A 10,053-nucleotide genomic window follows, 5' to 3' on the forward strand; every position below is an offset into this window, starting at 1 on the left:
AAATCAGAAAAATATCACTTGAAATTTGCATATATATGTATATAAACCACACCAAACTCACTGCCATTGATTCAGATCTGACTCATAGCGACCCTTCCTTGGGTTTCCAAGGCGTTATCACTAGGGAATTAGATTGCCCAACCTTCCTTCCAAGGAGTGGTTGGTGGGTTTGAACCATCAGCCTTCTGGTTAGCAGTCAAATGCCTTAAGCACTATGGCATCAGAGCTCCCTCCTACATGTATGTATACATATTTAATTTTTAAAATTTTGTATTTGAAAATATAAATGAGGAAATTGAGGATATCCACATAAGTAAATTTTCCAGTTATCTTCTTTTCCAAAAAGGTTTTATTGTGGATTAAAAGATACAAATGATAACTAATCTCTTAAGTGCCTCAGTTTCAAATTATCTATCAATGTTATAACAGAAGTATTTACCATATGGGATAATGATGAGAAATAAATGAGTTAATTTTTGTAAAGTGGTCAGAGTATTCCCTTGCCCATGATCAATCCCATACAATTTTTTTTCCCTAATAAAATAAACAATATAGCAAAAAGATACAAGTAAGAAAGATGAGATAGATGGGGATGGGGGTGGGAGAAGGTAGGGAAACAAAACATAGTATACAAAATGGTTCAGATGAAATCTTTCGCATTGAATGGTAGATTACATTATTGGCTTTGAGGTTTCTGCTAGCCAAGGCAAAATAGAAAATTTGCTCAGTTACACGATTCAGAGAGTCTATAGAGCTCTGGTAGCATAGTGCCTAAGGCACTTGACTGCTAACCAGAAGGTTGGTGGTTCAAACCCACCAGCCACTCCTCAGAAGGAAGATGGGGCAATCTACTTTCGTAGTGATACAGCCTCGGAAACCCAAGGAGGAGTCGCTATGAGTTGGGCCCAACTTGACGGCACATAACAACAACAACATAAGGGGTAATACTATTTCTTTTATTAGGAACAGAGATAAATCCATCCTTAGATCCTAACATCTATTATTTCCACAAACTTTCTCATAATTAATATAGCAATAGGTTTTACTGGATTATGTCTCATCATCCCCTTCAGCCACACCATAAACAATCCATTGAGAGCAGTTGAGAGGCTTCAGGGGGCTGGAGAAGGAAGAGTGTTCTGGTTCAGGTATAGACTCTCTTTATGGCCAGGCTTAATCTATAAGTGCTTTGTAGAATGTGGTTAGAAATGAGTAGATAGCTTATCTTCTAGGTCATTGTCTGCTTAAAATAAAAATGAAAATAAAAAGGCAGAGGATTAGAGTGGAACTTGGCACATAACAAGCAGTCAATATTTATTTAATAAATAAATGAATGAATGAAATTTTTTATTTCAGCCATTTTTATTGGAAAGCTTTATAGGCAGTACACATTCTGCCTTCTTATTTGGTAGATGCAAAACATAACAATTTTTTTTTTAATGTGATTTATGTGAAAGTTTACAGAGCAAATTTGTTTTCCATCCAACAATTCATACACATTTTGATTCAAGACATTGATTACAATCCCTACAATGTAACAGCACTCTTCCTACTTCCTCCTTGTGTTTATTTATTGTTTTCATTCATCCTTCTTACCTATCCCTTCCAGACTTCTGAGCTTTATTCCTGGGCAAATGCTACCTTTTTGATTTTGTATGGTTGGTTGTTCTAGAGTGCTTACCTCCCTGGTGTTATTGTTCACCTTATAGGCCTGTCCATTGTTTGGCTAACAGGTGAGTCACAGGGATGAGATCAATTTCAGGCCTAAAGGGTGTCTAAGGGTCAGTCTTGGAGGTTCCATCATACTCTATCAGACCAGTAAGCATGGACATTTTTATTATTTGGAATTTTGTTTCACTCTATTCAGGACCTCCAACTGTGATCTCTTTGAGAGCATTTGGCAGTGGTAGCTGGGCACCATCTAGTTCTTCTGGTCTCATGGTCATGGAGGCTGGGATTCACACGGTCAATTAGTCCATTGGACTAATTATTTCCATGTGTCTGCTTTTCTTTACTTTTCTTTGCTTGTGATGAGGAGATACCAATAGTTGTACCTTAGATGGCTGTTCACAAGTTTTTAAGACCCTAGTTGCCACTCACTCACAAAATGATGTAGAACATTGTCTTTGTGGATTATATTATATGAATTGACTTTGATTTTCCCCAGACTATGGTTCTGAGCCCCCAAGCCTAGCAAATCATTTCATCAAGGTGTTCAATTATAGCTAAGAAGTATAAGAGGGTTAGTGAAAAAGGGAAAAACCCTCAACAAGATGGAATTACACAATGGCTGCAACCAGGGGCTCAAGCATAGCAGTTTGTGAGGATGGCACAGAACCAGGCAGTGTTGTGTTCTGTTGTACATAGGGTTGCTATGAGTCAGAACCAACTTGACGGCACCTAACAACAACAAGTTTTCATTATTTTATCACCTCTATGTTGTACTATATTCATGAATGTATTTGTAGCACATATAAATACATGTCTGGAAACATCCTCTGTCAAATCTATATATATCTGTGAGTGTAGAAACACTTGTCTTCCCACACCTGTTCAGTTTGGGTGTCTATCTATGTATCTACTCATAGGTTATTGTTATGTTAAATCCTGTTACTGCAGGATTTTGTATGTAATAATATTTACCTTTATTGCCTTTAAATCTCATGCTACTCCCAGTGCCTTCCTCTACCCTGATCATTTTGTGCTGATATCTCCTTATTGTATATTGCCTTTCCCTTTACCCAAGCCAATATTTGTCTACCCTCTAGTTAGTGATTTACTCTTCCTTCCCCTCCCATCCCTGGTAACCTTCAAAGAATGTTTCTTTCTTTTCTTGACTTTATAGCAATGGTCTCATACAATATATGTCTTTTTGTGATTGAATGTACCATGGACCACTAGAAGAATGAACAAGTCTGTCTTGAAGGAAATAGAACCAGAAGGCTCCTAAGAAGCAAGAATGGCCAGACTTCATCTCACATATTTCAGTCATATTGTCAGAAAGGACTAGTTCCTGGAGAAGGATATCATGCTGGGTAGAGGGTCAACAGAAAAGAGGAAGACCCTCAACGAGATGGATTGACATAGTGTTTGCAACAATGGGCTCAAGCACAGCAATAATTGTGAGGATGGCAGAGGATTGGGCAATGTTTCGTTTTGTTGTACATGAGGTTGCTATGAGCCGAAACTGACTCAATAGCACCTAAGAACAATTACACTCAGGAAAACGTCCTCTGTGTTCATCCATGTTATGAGGTGTTTCACAGATTCATTGTTATTCTTTCACATTGCATAGTATTCCATTGTGTGTATGTACCATAGTTAATCCATTAACCAGTTGATGGGTGCTTAGGTTGTTTCCATCTCTTTGCTATTGTGAAAAGAGCTGCAATGAACATGGATCATTTAACCTGCAAAAAGAAATAGTTTTACTTCTTCTTTGCCAGTCTGGATGTCTTTTACTTCCCTTTCTTGCCTTATTTGTTTGGCTGCGACTTCCAACACAATCTTGAATATAAGTGGTGATAAAGGCCATTCTTGTCTGGTTTCTGTTCACAAGGGGAATGCTTTAAGTCTCTCTCCATTGAGTATAATGTTAGCAATTGGTTCTGTATGTATGCCCTTAATTTATTTAGGAATTTCTCTTCTATTCCTATTTACTGAGTATTATTATCAGGAATTGGTGTTAATTTTGTCAAATGCCTTTTCTGAGTCAAGTGCTATGACCATGTGGTTCTTTTCCTGTTTTATTTATGTGGTGGATTATGTTACTGTTTTTCTAATGTTGAACCATCCTGGCATACCTGGTATGAATCCTACTAGGTCATGATGTATCATTTTTTTATATGTTGTTGGATTCTATTAGCTAGTATTTTGTTGAGAATATTTGCATCTGTGTTCATGCAAGGTATTGGTTTATACTTTTCTTTTTTAGTGGTGTCATTGCCTAATTGTCATATTCTAGGTTATGTTGGCTTCATAGAATGAGTTTGGGAGTATTCCATCATTTCCTTTGTTCTGGAATACTTTCAGTAGAACTGATGTCAGCTCTTCTCTGAATGTTTGGTGGAATTCATCAGTGAAGCCATCTGGGCCAGGACTTCTTTTGGTCAGAGTTTTATTATGACCTGATCAATTTCTTTTGTGATGGGTCTGTTTAAATTTGCTACCTCAGATTGTATTAATTTGAGTAGGTAGTGTATTTCTAGAAGTTTGTCCATTTCTTCTAGGTTTTCAAATATGTTGCAGTGCAGTTCTTTATGTTTTTGTTGTTATGTGCTATCAAGTCAGACCTGACTCATAGAGACCCCTCCTTGGATTTCCAAGGCAGTATGACTATGGAAGTAGATTGCCCAACCTTCCTTCCAAGGAGTGGCTGGTGGGTTTGAACCACCAGCCTTCTGGTTAGCAGTCAAGTGCCTTAGGCACTATGTTACCAGAGCTGTTGACTCTGTTACGACATTGCATATTTCATTTCTTATTCTTGTTTATTTTCATGTTCTCCTTCTTTTCCTTTGTTAAATTTGCCAGTGGCTTGTCAATTTTATTAATCCTTTCAAAGAACCAACTTGTAGTCTTATTAATCCTTTCTTTTTTCAAGTGACTGTAGGCTTTTTTTTTTTTTTTTTCCCTATTCTTTTTCTAATTATTGGAGACGGTGGGTAAGATATTGATTTTGGTCTTTCTTCTTTTTGGTTCTTTCTTCTTTGTATGTTTATTATTATAAATTGTCCTCTGAGCACTACTTTTGCTGTGTCCCAAAGATTTTGGTATGTTGTATTTTCATTTGATTCAAATACTTTTTATTCCATTTTTATTCCTTCTATTACCCACTAGTTTTTAAGAAGGATATTATTCAGTTTCCATGTATTTGATTTTTACTTCCTTGATCTTCCTTTTATTGATTTATAATTTTATAGCATTGTGATCTGAGATGATACTTGGGGTATTTCAATGTTTTTAAATGTATTGAGGCTTGTTTTATGGCTTAATATATGGTCTATTCTTAAGAATGTTCCATGTGTGCTGGAAAAGCATGTATATTGCATTCTTTTGGGTGGGATGTTCTGTATACATATGTGAGATCAAGTTGATTGATTGTGCTGTTTAGAGCATTTGGGTCTTTGTTGAATTTTTTTCTATTTGTTCTCTTTCATCAAAAGTGGTATATTATGTCTCCTACTAATATTGTAGAATTGTCTATTTCTGTTGCAAGTCTGTTAAAGTTTGATTTATATATTATGAGGCTCTTTCATTGGATTTGTAGATATTTATTATGGTTATGTCCTCTTGTTGGATTGACCCTTTATTCATTAAATAGGATACTTTGTTCTTGTGTTGTTTTCCTGAATTATTTTAGCATTGTGTCTGTTTTCCTTCATGTTGTCTTTGTTTTCCTTGATCTCATTCCTAATCTGCTGAACGGACCTAAGTATATGTCTGCTGAATTCATTATAAGGTAGTTGCAATAAGATTTCTTTGTCAGGAATATTTTGAAACCCTGTATTTTGGTCAAGGAGCTCTGGTGGTGTAGTGCCTAATTAACTGACTACTAACCAGAAGGTTGGTGGTTCAAGCCCACCAGCCACTCTGCAGAAGGAAGACTGGGCAATCTACTTCCTGTATTCTTGTATTATTTGAAAATGTCTACTTTCTCTAAGACTTTGTGATATGATTGTCTTCATTTGTTGATTGTATGTTGTTTTTCTTCAAGCTGAGTTTTTGTTTTGTTTGTTTTAATATATACAGGCAATAGGGTAGGTGTGCTGCTCTGATCTCTAGTTTGGCAGTACTGGGGTGATTACCACCTGTCTCTGGGTGAATTTGGTAATAGTTGGGAAAGTGGGCATGAGTCACTAATCACTGGATATGTGGAGAAACTGAGGCAAGCTTGGCAGGCTGCTGTCATAAATCCAATGGTGTTGGAGTAGGTGGTATAGCAGGTGTGGTGAGTCTGGTGGGGTATGGTCACTGGCTCCAGACTGATGAGGTGAATAAATCAGGGCAGGAAGAGGAAGAAAAAGGAAAAGAAATAAAAAAGAAGAGAAAAGGGAAGAACTAATACAACAGAAAAAAAGAAAAAGCAAGAAAGCAAAAAAAAAAAAAAAAATTGGCACAGTCCTGGAGCAAGTACTACTTGCCAAACACAGCTGAAGCCAGAATGTGGGAAACTGCACTGCTGACTGTGGAGGGGTAGGAGTGGGGTGTTGCTGACCATGCAGGTGGCAGGAGTGGGGCAGCCCACTCTTCAGAATAAAAAAGAAAGTAAGAAAGAAAGAAGGGGTGAAGAAAAAAAGAACATTGGGAAAGCAACCAACATGGTGGGGGCGCGGCATGGGGCTGGGGGCAAAACTGTGAAGAAAGAAAAAAGAAAAAAAAGTGCAATACTGGCACAAGCGCTAGCTGCCAGACATGGCTGCAGTCTTAACTCGACATTGGGTCTGCAGCAGTATGCAGCACTGACTGTGAAGATGAGGGCATTAGTGTCATTGACTGTGGAGGTGGCAGGTGGGGGGCTACCTTCTCTACATGATCCAAAAAAAAAGTGGGGAGGAAAGAGGAAGACAAAAGAAAAAAAAATAAGGAGGGGAAGAAGGAAGAGCTATGAAGAAAGGAAGGAAAAAGTGAAAAGCAGCACAAGTACCAGCTACCAAACACTGCTGCAATGTCAAGTGGTGCTAGCTTTGTGGGAACACACACCACACTGACAGCCAAGGGGCTGGAGTGGGCATTACTGGCTGTGGATGCAGTGGGTGGCCTATTGACTCACTGCAAGATCAAAAACAAAGGGGTGCGGGAGGGAAGAGGAAGGGAAAAAAAAAAAAAACCATTAGGGGAAGAGGAAAGAATTAAAAGGAAAGGGAAAAAAAGAAATAAACAAAGAGAAAGGAAAAAATGAGGTGGCATGGTACTGGTTGGTGCAATCACTAGCTGCCAAACAGAGCTGTGAAGGTAGTAGCATGGTGCTCACTCCATGGGAGTGTGCCCTAGTGGTTGTTGACGTGCAGAGCTGGGCACTGCTGACTGAGGAGGTGGCAAGGACTAGGTGCTTGCTCCAGGGGATCAAGAAACAAAAGAGGGAGTGGAAGAAAAAAAAAATTTGGAATAGAGGGGGAAGAAGGTAGAAGGAAGAAAACAGAAAAAAGTCAGCTAATCATTGGCAGTGGTAGATGGGTTTGATCAACTGCCAGATGCCTGGGGGTTTGGACTTGCTGGGCTTCTGGTCACCACCAGGGTATGTGGGCTGAGGAAGAAGGACTCACATCTTTCTGATCACTGATCACGGATGTGGATGCCAGTGCTGTCCTGGTGAATAGAGGTCTTCTGGTTCCTGCCTCAATAGAAATGCTACTGTCTATCATTCAAAATGTCTGAACTGTGTTGGACCCATTGGCAGTTCACAACTTCACATGCCTGCTTGTTTGCTGTTTTTATTCAGTCTCTTCCTCTCTTTGGTACTTGATCTACTTCTTTACCCTTTCCTTTGAAACTCTGGGTTTCAGGATTTTCATCTGTGTTCATTTCACTTGGTTTCTCTGATCATGGTTGCAGAGGGTATGGACACTATATTTGTGTAGTCCACCATTTTGGCCCCACTTTCTCTTCACATTTTCTTTTCTTTTTTTTTTTTATAAATATGGAACATTTCATGAATTTGCCTATCATGCTTGTGCAGGGGCCATGCTAATCTTCTCTGCATTGTTCCAATTTTAGTATATGTGCTGCTGAATCGAGCACACTTCACCTTTTCTTGATGACTCAGTTTTACCGTAATGAACATCAGTGATGGTCTCAGCTGATGCTGAGATGTATAAACCTGTTTGCTCCCACACTTCAGTTTTAGAATTGTGTGTCTTTTATTGTGATGTATGTTTTGAAGCTCGTTTCTCTTCTATATCCAAAGAAGGTCATCAGACTTAGTTTGGGTTATTGCTAGTGTAGGTCCCTAACTGGTGCAAATAGTTAAGCACTTGACTACTGACCAAAAGATTGAGAGTTCTGTTCTACCCAGAAGCATCTCAGAAGACAGGCCTGACTTGTGATCTCTTTATAAAAGGTCACAGCCTTGTAAATCCTATGAAGGAACACATCCACCTGCAGTTATAGGTTTGGTTGTGGATATTTCTATATACACAATTGTATGTGCTGCACATATATTAATATAGATAATAGAGCATACAAGAGGCACAAAAAGAAAACCATTATGCCAAGTTATACCAGACACAAGAGACCACTATTTTATGACTGCGTTTTTATAAAATGTCCAGAAAAGGCAAATATAGAGAGAGAGAAAGTAGATTAGTATTTACCTAGGGCTGCAGGTGGGAATAGGGATTAGTTGTAAATAAGCATGAAGGACCTTAGTGGGGCAATTAAAATGTTTTAAAACCAGATTATGGTGAAGTTTGCACAAGTTGGAAAATTTACTTAAAAATCATTGAACTGTAAAATTAAAATGGGTGACTTTTATGGTATGTAAATTATAGTTCAATAAAGCTGTTTTTTTTTTTTTTTTTTAAATAGTATACCACTCCTTTGCTACAAGACAAAAAGGACCAGATGGTGCCTGCCTACTATTGCTGAATGTTTTGATAAAAGACTCTATAGAAGACTCTTGATCAAAAGGAGAAGAATGTAGAATGGAATTTCAAATTCTCATGGAATCCAGAATTTCTGGAGCTATGGAGCCTGGATGAACCCCTGAAACTATTACTCTGAGGTAATGTTTAAACCTTAAACCAAATATGTCTCCTGAAGCAGTCCTCTTTACACCAAACAATAGTTTAACTTAAATGCCTTGAATATTATGCTCTTTTAAGAACTATCTATAGGGGGTCAAAGTGACAATAGCAACTCAAAAGATTAGAAAGGAAACTTAGTGGACAGTGAGTTTATATTAATGGGGACTCAGAAAAGAGGGTGAGAATAGTTGTACAATTTGATGAAAGTAATCAGTGTCACTGAATTGTATATATAGAAATGGTTGAATTGGTGTATGTTTTGCTGTGTATATTCTCAACACAACAAAATGAATAAATTATTTTTTTTTTAAAACAAACAAACAAACAAACTCATGGAACAGTTCTACTCTGCAATCATAAGGTCTCCATTAGTTGGAATGAACTCCATGAAAACTATCAACACCATTGCCAATGTACCAGGCTTCTTTCCTTTCTGCATATTTTGCTGCTTTTCTTCTGATGTGGAATAAAAATTTGGTTGATTAAGCATCTAAGAATTGTATTTAAACCAGAAGTAAATCAGACCTGAATAGTGGCCAGAGAGGTTCTCCTGAGAATAAACTGCATAAGATTTGTACTTACATTCTTTAAGATTTATTTGGTGATTCAGGTAACTTTTTATTTTCCTTTTTATTCTTGGCTGTTCCTTGGGTAGTTGAATTTGCCAGATAATATATAATATAATATAATTTACATTGTGATACAACATGTGGTAATCAAAGGTTGTGTGTCAGCTTGGCTAGGCTGTGGTTTTGAGTGGCTTGGCAGCTGGATGTAGTTATTCCCCATTATGAGATTATAATCATCTCCAGGGTGGAATGTGCTATGAGCACCTAATCAGTTGAAGTGGAATTGCCTTTAGGGTGTGGCCTGCTTCCAGTATAAATGGTGAAATTTTGAGTAAGGTCTCTTACGCATGATGATCCTGCATTTGGCTGAGTCTTCATCTCCAGTTTCTGGACTTGAACCAGCGGCTTTCCATGTTGCCTGCCAATCTTGGGATCATCCCATTTTACCTAATGTTCTTGGGTTCATTAGCTGAGCAACCAGAAGCTGCATGAGTCAGAGAAGCTCTAGCTTGCTCTAGTGGGCATGGTGCAAGAAGCAGAGCATCAGCTCATGGTGAAGGGACGTTCACCTAGACCCTAGAGCTGGCACTGCTAATTTGGACTTCTAACTTCCTACACAGTTGTTGTTGTTGTTAAGTGCCGTCGAGTCGTTTCCGACTCATAGCAACCCCATGCACAGCAGAACGAAACACTGCCCGATCCCGCGCCAGCCCCACAATCCCTGCTATACTTGAGCCCATCAT

At 38.3% G+C, this 10,053-nt stretch overlaps 1 non-coding gene across 1 annotated transcript; it reads right to left on the bottom strand.

Moving 5' to 3' along the window:
• Positions 1-7,630: 7,630 nt before the first annotated feature.
• LOC122151367 lies at positions 7,631-7,737 on the bottom strand. The gene has a single exon (XR_006164122.1). It is a non-coding gene; the product is annotated as a U6 spliceosomal RNA (small nuclear RNA).
• Positions 7,738-10,053: the final 2,316 nt, after the last annotated feature.

Source organism: Orycteropus afer, unplaced genomic scaffold (assembly GCF_000298275.1).
Source record: "Orycteropus afer afer isolate SDZICR_OR568_19922 unplaced genomic scaffold, OryAfe1.0 scaffold00408, whole genome shotgun sequence".
NCBI lineage: Eukaryota > Metazoa > Chordata > Mammalia > Tubulidentata > Orycteropodidae > Orycteropus > Orycteropus afer.